General features: G+C 42.1%; 1 protein-coding gene across 3 annotated transcripts in view; it reads left to right on the top strand.

Moving 5' to 3' along the window:
- Positions 1 to 12518, top strand: part of ARHGAP26 (Rho GTPase activating protein 26) — a 478823-nt gene that overhangs the window by 449221 nt on the left and 17084 nt on the right. The window lies entirely within an intron of this gene.

Below are 12518 nucleotides of genomic sequence, written 5' to 3'. Positions count from 1 at the left end.
ACTGGAAAGTTTTAAATGGTGCCTGGGTGAATTTTTCTTCTTCATTTTAATAATAGTGAGGTTTTATTATTTAGAATGGACTAACGTAGATGCTTCTGTTTTATTAAGAAGATCAATTTAGAGAAAAACATTAAAATGTTATATATTAATATTATATACTATATGTTATAGTATCTGTTGTTATATTAAAACACATACAATGGTAAGAAGATTGGAGGCCGAGGCCCAGATGACTGAGTTTGGGCAACACTATGCAGCAGTCAGAAGGGACTGCTGACTGCTCACACGAGTGAGCAGACTGAGACACAGGAGTCCATCAAACCCTAGACTAGCGTGCCCCTCTCCCGCCCCACCAGGACCGAAATGTCCGAAATGCCCCTTCTGTCGTACTTGTTCGGCATAACCACCCTAGACAAGCAAACAAGTGGCTGTACTACAGCTGTCATGGCAACGCTGGAGTGAGAGCTGTTCTGTTTTATGATGTCAGATAATTCTGATTCAGAAATGTCTGGCTTCCGTGGCTTACCCTGTGCTTCTGGTGGATCCATAAACCTTTACTGATTACTTCGATCCTATGGAGTTCTTTTGTTTCTTGGGGTTTTTTTTTTTTGTTTGTTTTTTCAGTGTAGCCTTTAGATACTGTCAATTCCAAAGAAACTGACTAAGCATTCCCAGTGTGCAAGAGCTGCAAGAGGATTAGGAGAACTACAATGCAAGGTAGGGTCAGGACTGGAAGAGAAATAGAGTCCTCGAGGATTCAGGGGAGAAAGACCTCACTTTGTTGCGGTATCAGAGAAGCCTCAGGTGGGAGTTCACATTTAGATGGGCTTTGAGTGGTGGCTGGGTAGTAGTTAGTGGCAAGGGAAGAGACGTTCCAGGGGAGAAAAACATCACCAGCAAGAACATTGCAGTGAAAGGCTTACAGCATGCTCATGGCTCGTGTAAACCAGTTTGACTACAAGAGGGGTTGGAAAACGATGGCCCATGGTCCAAATCCAGCCTGTCACCTTGGTTTTGTTTGTTTGTTTGTTTTTATTTTTACTTTACAGCTCATAAAATAAGAATGGTTTTTACATTGTTAAACTGTTACATTTTAAATGTTTATGTAAGTAGCTATGTAATACCCTTAATTTTTGCCTGTTGTTCCACAGTCTAAAATATTTACCAAATGGCCCTTAAGAAAGTTTGCTGACTTGGAGGCAAGTAATGACTGCAAAGAAGAGCATTGAGGACGTCTTGTGAAAGACCTTCAAATGACAGAAACCCAAGTAGCTTAGGGAAAAAGTGGAAGTTATAAGCTTACAATTTTGGGAAATCTCAGGGCGAATCTAACCTCGAGCACAATTGAATCCAGGAGCCCAAATTATTATTTTGCTTGGCTCTTCTTCCCTCTTTTAAAAACCAAAACAAAACAAAACTTCATTTGCAGACAGATGTTTGCCATGTTATAGGAAAAAAGGATCTCTGGTTACTCTCAGCCAATACATTTAGATTTTGCATCCATTAAGAAGAGCATTCATACATTAGACCCCATGGATGAACTGTGATCAGTTACCTGTCCATCACTGACCCACTGTGGCCAGGAGGAAGGGGGGTCCTCTCACTGGCCGGCCTGGATCACATGCCTGCCAATACGGTGACATCGGTGGGACACTGGACCCACCTGTATTGCTTGGGGTCTCGAAGAACTTCTCCAAATGAACCAGAAGAACGGGAGTTGGAAAACTGGTGGGCACGAGTAAATTGTGACTACATATCCCACTCGACTAGGGCAAGCAGTTTATTCTACATGCAGTAGGTATTGGTGAGCTTATGAGTGGGAAAATGCTATTTGTTGAACAACATTCAACAAGTAGTTATTAAGCTATGTGCTTAGGAGGTTCATGTAGTTATGATGTGCAGTAGGATGGATTCAAGTGGTAAAAGGTAAAGAAGCCAGGCTAGCGATTCTTAGAGTAGTCAAGGTAGGAAGGCCTTGGTCTTCACCCTAGAAACAATAGGGAATCATTGAGTGAGTATTTTATGCAAAGACATGACATGATCAGATTTGCATTTTGAAATCATCACCACGAATGGTTCTTTTAGGGTAAGCACTCTGTATTGAAAACTCTTGTTGACATTGTAAATTGGCTTAGTCACTCATAGATTGTTCCTAGTAAATTTGTATCTACCTCAGATCTGAAAAAAATAGAAATTTTAATTTTGTGAGATTAGAATTAATGGTACTTTGGTGTGTCTGTTTTCATTGAATTCTTAGTGGGTGTTTGGCTTTGGAGCACAAGAACTAGAGAATATATAAATCATTTTCCTTCAGTTTGTTTTTGTTCACAGATGTTAAAACTCTTTTTTTCCACTGGAAAGGGTGACTTTGCTGGAAAATCATTTAAAGTTTTTTTCCAGTCCAGTCAATAAGCTCCCCAGAACCAAATGAACAAGGGGTGAAAATCACCACGAAGCCCAGTGAGATTGCATTTCTGGGCTGCCGCCTGAGCCAGCCATTGTGGAGGGCAAGCATGGTGGTAGGGAGAAAGTGGGGTTTGGGTATGGTCACACCGAAGGAGCAAGGCCAGGGATAGATGATACAAATGGAGTGGGGAAGACGTTTGAGGAGGTTAAAATCAGATCAGAAACAATTTTCCACATGTTTAGACTAAAGAATAAACACTAGAATTTGAGAGAAGCCAGCTATTTGCTTGCAGGGAGAAAAGTCCAATGGCCTTAGCATCAAAGTTCATGTCTCCTTATCTCTTTGCCTCATACGCCTTTCATGGTATCCGGACCAAGCTTTGTGTGTTGTAGGAGTTTAATTTAATTGTCCTGGATATTATCTTTAGCAGAAGTGCTTTTTCTATTGCTGAGAGTAGTGAACATAGTGAAATATTTTAGGCTCCTTTTTCAAGGAATCCTCTTTCCCTAGGGTTACTGGTAGGCCACCCAAGTATCTTGGGCCACCACTTCTAATTTTAGATATTCCTTTGTTTTCATCAGTGGACATTTAGAGTCTTATTAAATCCTTTTCCCTCCTTTTCCTCTCCCTAGTCCAAACAGGAAGTACTCCCTGAAAGCAGACCGTATAGAGAGGGATGCCAGATGGCCAAGGACTTTCAGCCAGTGTTGTTAACTTGTCCGCAGACTCAGAATGCGACATCAGAGATGTCCTTCCTCGACTTCCCCATGCGCGGGGGAAAGGAAAACACCACTGATTTACTGTAATAACTTTACCAATAAAAAAGGCTCTAGAGGAGTCAACATAATTCCTCAGTGAGGACAGAAGGATGGGAAATTTAGTTCTTGCATATGGAAGGCACTCAGTAAATAGTTGTTGATTGTATTTGACTGAAAAAGAAGAAAAACAGTAAAAACAGTTGGGAACTGCCAACTGTATCGTGCAACCTAAACCACGGATTGGTGCAACAATGACGGAATTGTCATTTTGCCCCTATTAAAACATCCTTCCTTTAGAGAATAAAAGTAGCCATTTGTATGATTAGGGAGAGTATTTCTTCTGTTAACATGTATTAATTGTTTTGGTTTTAAATGTAACATATTAATTGTAGAAAATATGGAAAATATTCTAAAAGCACAAAGAATGAAGATTACATTTACTCTCATCACCCAGAGAATGCTGTTAATACACTGATATACTTACTGTCCCTAAGTGTTTTAAGGTAGGTTTGCACGTATTTTTTATTATATAGAAAAGTACGTGAGATGTATTATACAACTTCACAAATTACTGTTTAGCAACTGCCCCCCAGGTCAAAAATACAACCTTGCCAGGACCCCAGAAGCACCCACATCTCTCACTTTCTCTTCCCCTATCACAGTCCTCTCCTTCCCCATAGGGGTAACCACTAATCTGATACTTACAGTAATCAATTCCTTGTTTTTATTTATATTTTTAGCTCTTTGATACAGTTTCTTGTTATTTGCAATAGTAACAGTCCATGAAGTAACCACAGACACTGAATTAGTGAATATCATACCATTGCTCCTACAGGAAATACAGGGTTAGGTTCCTACAAGCCTCTGGTTACAACTTTTTTGTCAACCCATCAGTACATAACCTTGTTTTACATGGGTTTCTATTTAAAGACACCTTACTTAATATTACTATTGATTCATTAACATTAAACTCAGGGCGAACAGCGCTATAAGTCATGCACATGTTTTCTTTGTAAGGCATGTCACAGCCTTCTTGCACGTAGGGACACTACAGAGCTGGAACAGAAGGCAGAGCGTCCCTTTGCTTGACCTCAGCTGGGAATGTGCATGTTGGGTGACTCAGGGTGACTTAAGTTTTTCATCGCTCTGTGTGTGTCCGTAAATGACTATGAAGGCACCTTGAGTACTGATTCTGGACTTGCAAATAAATTTAACAAATAGGTGAATTCACAACTGCAGAATCTGGAAGTAATGATTGACTTGGTGCACCCCTAAAATGAATATTTTGCTTTATTATTTTGAGTCTGACTTCTTTTGCTCAACAGTTTTAAAAGTCATTCATGTAGCTGTAGTTCATTTATTTATTTTCATTGTAGCAGAATGCATAATTGCATTAATATACTAAAATTATTTCTCCATTCTACTTGTGCTCAACTTCTAGCTTGTTTCCAGTTTTTGTTTTTACAGATAAATTGCTGTACACATTCTCATATATGTCTTCTCATATATACACACTGTGCTCTAGGGCAGTGGTCCCCAACCTTTTTGGCACCAGGGGCCAGTTTTATGGAAGACAGCTTTTCCACGGACTGGGGGGTGGGGGCAGGGGGACGGTTCAGGTGGTAATGTGAGCAACAGGGAGCAATGGGGAGTGGCAGATGAAGCTTCACTCTCACCCGTCCGCCACTCATCCCCTGCTGTGCGGCCCGGTTCCTAACAGGCCGCGTGCAGTCCCGGTTTGGGGACCCCTGCTTTAGGTATACATCTGGGAATGAACTGTGAGGTCATGGAGAATGATAGCTTCATTTCTGCTCGATAAGGCCAAAGTGTTTTCCAGAGTGGGTGGAGGAGTTTGCACCCCTCCTCCAGCAAAGCATAAGAATTGCAGTTGTTCCATGTTTTGTAAACACTTGGTATTTTCAGCATTTTGATATTAGCTATCTTAGTCGTTCTGGTAGGTAAGCAGGATCATCTCACTGTGGTTTTAATCTACGCTTCCTGCATTACAGAAAGGGTGAGCCCCCTTCTTTTGCATTTTCTCTTCTAAGTCCCTGCTCAAGTTTCTTGCCCATTTCCCACTTGGTGGTCTACCTTTTTCTTACTGATCAGTAGGAGTTCTGTGTATAGTCTTGTATGTGCCCTTATGTATTTTTATGTTGTAGGCTGTCTTTTTACTCTCTTTTAAGGTTGTCTTTTGATACATAAAATTTCTTATTTTAATGTAGTCGTGTATATCAGTATTTTCCTTTATGCTTAGTGCTTTTTATGCCCTGTTGGATAAATCCCAACCCAAGTTCTCAGAGGCATTCCCTCATTTATTGTTTGCCTTTGGCAATTAGACCTGTAATACACCAGGAAATCATTTGTTAGGTATGATATGAGGTAGAGGTTGTGTCACTTTTTCCATATAGATATCCAGTTATCCTAGTGCCATTTATAGAAGAGTGCTTTCCACTATTATTATAAAATAATATAGGCTTATGATTTAAAAACTCAAACAGTATAAACCAATGTAAAATATAAAGTGAATGTCCAGTCTGTGCCTGTGTACCCAGTCCCCATTCTCAATCCCCTGAGGCAGTTACAGTTTCTTGCTTGTAAATTTTAAGATTAGTTTAAACACACCCAGCATTAGAATGGTGACTTTAGAGCAAACCTAAGTTATGCCTCAGGATAGTAGAGGATTGAATCTAGTGGCACTATTGCTTTTCTGTTTCAGTTACAGTGAATACATTTGTTTTTGCAATATCTTCACTATATAGAGAATGACAGTTGTACTGCACTCGGTATAGTAAGGAGATGCTGGGATTTCTCGGCAACCGTTCCAATCTTTTGAAGTAGCAAATGTCACCTTATAGACCCTTCGAAGTGCTCCCCAAACGCTTCTGCGTTTCCTTAAAAATAACTTCATAAATTGTGAGGTTATTTAGTTGAAAGAAAGTAAATACATTTTTTTTTAAGAACCAGTTCTGACGTAGCTGAAATGTGATTTTGAAGAAGATTGAGGGGCTATCCTCAGGTTTAATTACGAGGAAAGAATACTCCCCTCGATTAGTATTGTGCAGCGCAGAGCACAATAGAGGCGTCTGTTCCATTTACCCTGCTGGTCCTTTCTTTCCCTTGAGGGTTTTTCCCCTGCAGTGAGCAGTTGAACTGAGACCATTGTCCAGGCATCTTTACTTCCGATCCAGAGTTGTTTCCTCTACCTTGTACTTCTTTGTTATTCTGCATGAGAGGGTTCGATTTATTGACTTGGAGGAACCTTAAGGATAACAGATTCTCTATTCTAAGATTTTGGATTTTATTTAATCTCAGAATTATATGCCTTTTCCAACATACTCCATCTGAGTTTGAAACTTATTTGGAACTTAAACTTCAGAAATTTTTTTGAAAAGCTGGAAAAACAGAACCACTGCCCTGTAGACTTGTCAAGCTATTTTAAAAGCAAATTATTTAAAAACTATTTTCAAAGCAATTGCATATAATTGCTTAGGCCTTAAGGGGATTTCACCAGCTAGTCTCATTAAAATAAGAATCAGGACTCTGTTATTATCTGAATAAAAATGTGTATTAAATTATATTAGATGTGGGGAAAGAATCTGTAAATACTGTGCATACTTGTAAGAGTCAGAAAAGAATACAGAGCAGTGCAACTTGGGGGCATGTGGACTTTTCCTCTTGTAAAGTCGTGAAGCACATACTGAAAATTCAGGACATAGATAGGCTTTCTGTGTTGTAAAAGCTTCAGCAGACACGTAAAGAATACGTTCAAATTTTCAACAAGTAGAAATTGGTTTTTGTGTCATTTACTCTGATTCACCACTCTCCAGCTTACCAGGACTGCTTTTGACCCTGTTTTCCCAACTGGAGTTTGATCTTCCCTCTCCTTTTGTGGTGCTTTAACTCAAGACATAAAGGGATATTTTCCAAGGAAGAAGAAGTCACTAATTCAGGACTAGATAAGATGGGACTTTACAGGTTTTCATGGAATTTTCTATCCTCTCTCATTATAGGGGGAAAGAAGAAAAAAATACAGGCAGTCCCCCTTGAACTTAATAGCACCATCCCCGTTCTAGGCCTAACGGGGAAAGGGGACTGAGGGAGTGAGCATTCAGGTCAAGCCTGAGATCCGTGACCGGGAACCCAGCCCGTAGGTCTCAGACCACTGCCTGGCAGAGAGACGTCGATGCCAGTTTTGTGACCTCTCCACACTGCGCAGCTGGCGAGACGCTCTTTGGCTCCCCATGTGTACCTCGTCCCTCCTACCTAGCCCTGTCTTTGAGAGTCCTAGACTGAGCCAGCCACCCACCACTCCCTGTTTCTCTTGGATCAGCCACGCCACATGGCCAGGGGTTCAGCACCCCCACAGGCTGCGGTTGTCTGTCTCTCTAACCATCTGCCTGTCTCCTTCCCCACACTACCTTCTTGGCAGAATGCCCTTTAGAAAATTAAACATTGCTTGCAGATGGAAACGACACGGGAGAGGAGTTGTATTTGTTTTTACCATTGGAAATGCTAGGAAAGAGAAGAGTCCAAGGTAACCTTTGTGGGCTGGGGGAAAAAAGTCCATCGGATTTTTTCAATTGCTCGTTCTCTGTGCTGGTGGGGCCGTGGTGAGAGGGGAGGGGCAGCCCCCATACGCTGTTGGTGGGAATGCAATTCAGTCGAACCTTTCTGCAAGGCCATTTGCTAGGATGTATCAGGACCCTTAAAAAAGGCTCCTAGCCTTTGACTTCCAGGAATTTATGCTAAGGAAACAATTGGAGACACAGGCAGTGATCCTCTACAAGAATGTGAGTTGCAGTACTATGGCCGAAGAGGGATAATCTGAATGTACACAATAAGAAAAGGGGTACATAAATCAGGGTTTACCATACAGTAGACTATCCTGTAGGTCTGAGAATACTGTGGGGTTTGTAGAGAGGTCTTCAGGGGGTCATCTGCCAAGATTGTACTTTAAAGATTATTTTCTCTGAACTAATGTCAGTTGTTTGTTATTTTTAGCCTCATTAGTGGGAAAAGAGTTTTATGGTTTTTAAAATATATCAAAGGCTACTTAATGACATCAGAAAATACTTAAGTGAAAAAAATACGCTACTATGTATGTAGTATTATCTGCAACACCACCCCCCCCAAGACAAGTGAAGAAATTTGGCAAGCTGTTAACAGTGATTATCAGCAGTATAAATTATGTGTGATTTTACTGCTTTTCTTGTGATATTTCCCAGTTTCCTACACAGCCATCTGTAATTTTGCATATCAGAATTAAAGATTAATGGTCTGCCGACTGCTTATCTTATACCAGCTCAGGTTTTTCACTCCCATGCTGTGGAGCCATGAGAGGGTCTGCCACATCCGTGATCAGATTGGGAGCCTGCTGGGACAGCCCTGTCCACGGCCTGGTAGTCATGCCCTGGCTGGTACTCCAGATGCCCCATCAGTCAAGTGAGTCACCACAGAAGGGTGTCAAGCTGATGATATTGCCACACACTGTACTTGCACACTCAGCCACATCCCAGCATGCTGCCAGGCCTTTGAGCCTTATCTTCCCAAACTATTATTTCTTCCCTGTCCAGTCACTGTCAAAGGGACTGGCTGGGGCTGTGTGACTCCTTTTGAGGACACCGTGGACTAGCAAACTAAAGCCGATGCAAGCCTTCCACTTGAACCCAAACCAGGCCAACAAGTGTTCCTTAAAGTTTAAGCTGCTGTTGCTATAGTTGGGCCCTGATGTGGGGGGCCTGGCAGGACCCCAGGAATATTTAGGGTGAAAAATGTGCTAGGGCATTCAGCTGGACTCTGAGGTTGTAGAGAAGCCTTAGGGGATCATCTGCTAAGATCGTAGTTATAAAATCATTTTCTCCTATCCTAACACCAATCATTTGTTATCCTTGTCCTCATTAATGGAAAGAGACTTTGAGAATTTGATATTGGAGGTTTCAGAGTCAATACCAAAGCTGGCCGTTTTTAGTTTGTTTTGTCTTGGATTTTTTTTTTTTTTTTTTTTTTTTTGCGGTACGTGGGCCTCTCACTGTTGTGGCCTCTCCCGTTGCGGAGCACAGGCTCCGGACGCACAGGCTCAGCAGCCATGGCTCACGGGCCCAGCCGCTCCGCGGCATGTGGGATCTTCCCGGACCGGGGCACGAACCCGTGTCCTCTGCATCGGCAGGCGGACTCTCAACCACTGCGCCACCAGGGAAGCCCATGTCTTGGATTTTTTTAGGAGTGCTGTTGTCACTTTAAGTAACCTATAGCCAGACACTTCTGTGGTCAGAGTATAAGATTATACAAACAGTCTTGGGCCATTATCGTCATCCCTGTGCATCTTATTTTCCACCTGTGTGTTCTCTAAGTTGCATCAAAACTGATACATGATATGCTCTCTGTTTCTTTGAGGAACATTTATATGTTTACAGTCATTCTGTTGCTACAGGCATCAGTCATTGTGGTGTATAACAATGTTCAGTAGTATTGTTGACGTTGAGTTTTGTTGACGTGCCTCTGGAGCACAAATTAACAAAGAGTATAATTCCAATCCGTAGTTTAAAAAATCATTGAAGTACTGTGGAGTATGCATTTTACTGTTACACTGAAGCATAGTGGTAATAAGTTTTCGATTGTGGTTATTTTATGGCAAATAAATGTTATTGCTATGACCAAAACACAAGCAAACAAATGAAATTCTATTAGTTCTTAAAATTCACAGTTAATACTATGGCAATGGACCTGGAGATTGAAGAGTATCTTCTTATAATCGTTATGAACGTCCTGCATTCCAAGCGCACCCCCAGATAATTTCAGCCATGTGCTAAGTGGCCAAGAACCACTTAGATATCCAGGGATGTGAAAAAACATTCAGAACCCACATTGTGTTCATAGAATATGTTTCCAACTATGCCTTTAGCCAAAGGCATGATTCTTGGTACACTTGAGGTAGGAAGCTGGAGGTGTTTCCTACTTAGAAAAGCCACTAAAAAGAAAACTCAAAAAAAAAAAAAAAAAAGGTCTTAAGGACTTTTTAATTGTCCTGTGTTGGCCACTGACCAAAGGAACAGATTAGTTCAGGCCTCTGGGCCTGGGCTGCTCTTATAAACCTCCAGATTGTCCCTGGTCAGAATTTGGGTTCCCAGGCTGGGCTGCAGTTGGAATAGCCAGGCCTTGCCCACTGGGTCACCATCTAGGGGGGGCAGTTGTAGGGAGGGGACAGAAAGCGAGGCCCTTCTTACCAGCTGCAGTTGTGGATTAACCGAGGACTGACTGCCCAGTAGAAATAAGGCAGCACTTCCTTCCGGGACCCAAGACAGAATCAAGTGTGGGAGCAGGCATTAAACTAATCATAGGGTAACTGATCCCTTAGCTGATGAAGCTTACTTACTGTCTTATATTACAGTTGTGTTTTAATCTGTCCCATCTTGTCAAATACACTGTAAGCTCATCAAGTCGGGGACCTTGGTAAATGCTGAGCTGTATACCACTTACTGTCTTGATCACACAATGTGTTCAATAAGTAGTTATTGCTGGAATAATTGAGGCGAAGAGAAAAAAGCCATACTCTTTGAATTCTGTCTCTTCTGTTGTATGAATTCCATCTGCTATAGGAATCTACCACACACAAGACTGGAGGCAGAATTGGGGATTTTGTTGGAATTTACAATGTGTCGAGTCTTGCTGGGCCTGTCTGTTGCTGCATTCCCGTTTTCCCCTGCAAATGTGGTAGGCATCTAAAGGAAACTCATAAATCAGTGGTTAAGGTTTCTAGTGCTCTGGCGGGGTCTGTAAAGAAGCTTGGTACAGCCTAGAGGATCAGAGCAAGTCCTGCTACCCCAGAGGTGGTACACTGTGGTGGCAACAGCCCTGGGCTTGGAGCCAGGGCACTGGGGTCTGAACCTCGGCCCTGACGCTTACAGCCTGGATATCTTCTAGCAAGCCTCAAATTGGCCCAAGTTCCCACATCTATGAAATGGGAATTATAATAGTGCCTCTTGACTAGATGGCTGGGTTAAATGAGATTCATTAATTTACTCAATATTTATTGAAATCCTACTGGGCACTGTTTTAGGCATTGGAGATACAGCAGTAAACAAAGTAAACAAAAATCCCTGCTCATGAAATTTGTATTCTAGAAATATAATGCATATAGTGACATTTAATAAATGTTTCTTTCAGTGAGTCCGAGGTTATCTGATGAACTCACACAATGGGTTTTTACTGTATATTTCCATAGGAATTTATGTTATAGCTGTAGATAATTAAGGCCATTATTGAGTCTCTCCTCTGAATTGAAGATGTCTCATTCAGCAGGACATTTATGTGTTCTTGCTAAATCCCAGTATGTTTAGAAAGTCTGTTCCCCTGGAATCGGATTGCTGTCATTTTCACCTCTGTACAGTGCTTGGGCCACATAACCCAGCCACCGGCTGGGGCTCAGGGCTGCAGGTGGTGTTGTGGCTGGGTGGTTTCCGGGCTGTTTTCTCAGTCATTGATGTTTGTTTGCACTATGTGTGGCTTAATGCAATTTTACAGAGTTACTAAGATGTTTATTTGTGTAATTTGTGGAAATAAGTCAAAGGGCTAGCGTGACTAGTTAAAATCCACAAACCATATTTTAGTGAGTAATTTCAACCTGTCCTCTCCAAACTTTTGATCAGCCACCCATCAAAAAATAAAACAAAATGACAAATTTAAGCTTTCAGTTCCTCATTTTTTCATTGCCTTCCATCTGAGACTTTTTCTTTGAGCGTCAAAATGCCCAAAATCCATGAAAAAAGAAAGAATAAGCCTGGAGGGCAAACCTCAGAGGGACAACTAGGCCCTGCGCATAGCTGTATGCCCTCTCCTGAGAGGTGTGTGTCCAGCCCTGTCCTCCATCCGCTATCACTTTTCTAACGCAGTCCTTCTCCGGGTCTCCAATGGCACACGGCCCGTTTCGTTAAAAATGTAAACAGGAAATTGTTTCCTGGCGGAATGGCCTGTGTGGCCCAGAAGAATGGTCATTTTTGCTGAGGCACGACTTTAAAAACACTCACACGGTGGAAGCTGAAGGCTGGTTATGAGCTAGCCCTGCCCCAGATGGAGGTCGGTGATAGGATGTGGGTGTGGGAACCCATGGACGTGGGTTCAGGGCCTTTTTCACCCATGGCCAAAGGCACAATGGACCCAACTGAGGAAGCTCCTGCCACCTAGGAAGCAGTTGTTCTGCAGGGCGAAGAGACATGTTAACACTCCGAGGAGTTCCAGAGCGGGCATTACTTGGAAGACACGGAGTTTGGTCTGGAGAGATGTGACTTGGCACTGAGGACAGTTTCAGTGCTCCTCCGGTCTCCAGCTCCCTGTCATTTGGCCTCCCCTGAACC

This window comes from Delphinus delphis, chromosome 3 (assembly GCF_949987515.2).
Source record: "Delphinus delphis chromosome 3, mDelDel1.2, whole genome shotgun sequence".
NCBI lineage: Eukaryota > Metazoa > Chordata > Mammalia > Artiodactyla > Delphinidae > Delphinus > Delphinus delphis.
This window is presented reverse-complemented; position numbering and strand designations above follow the sequence as displayed.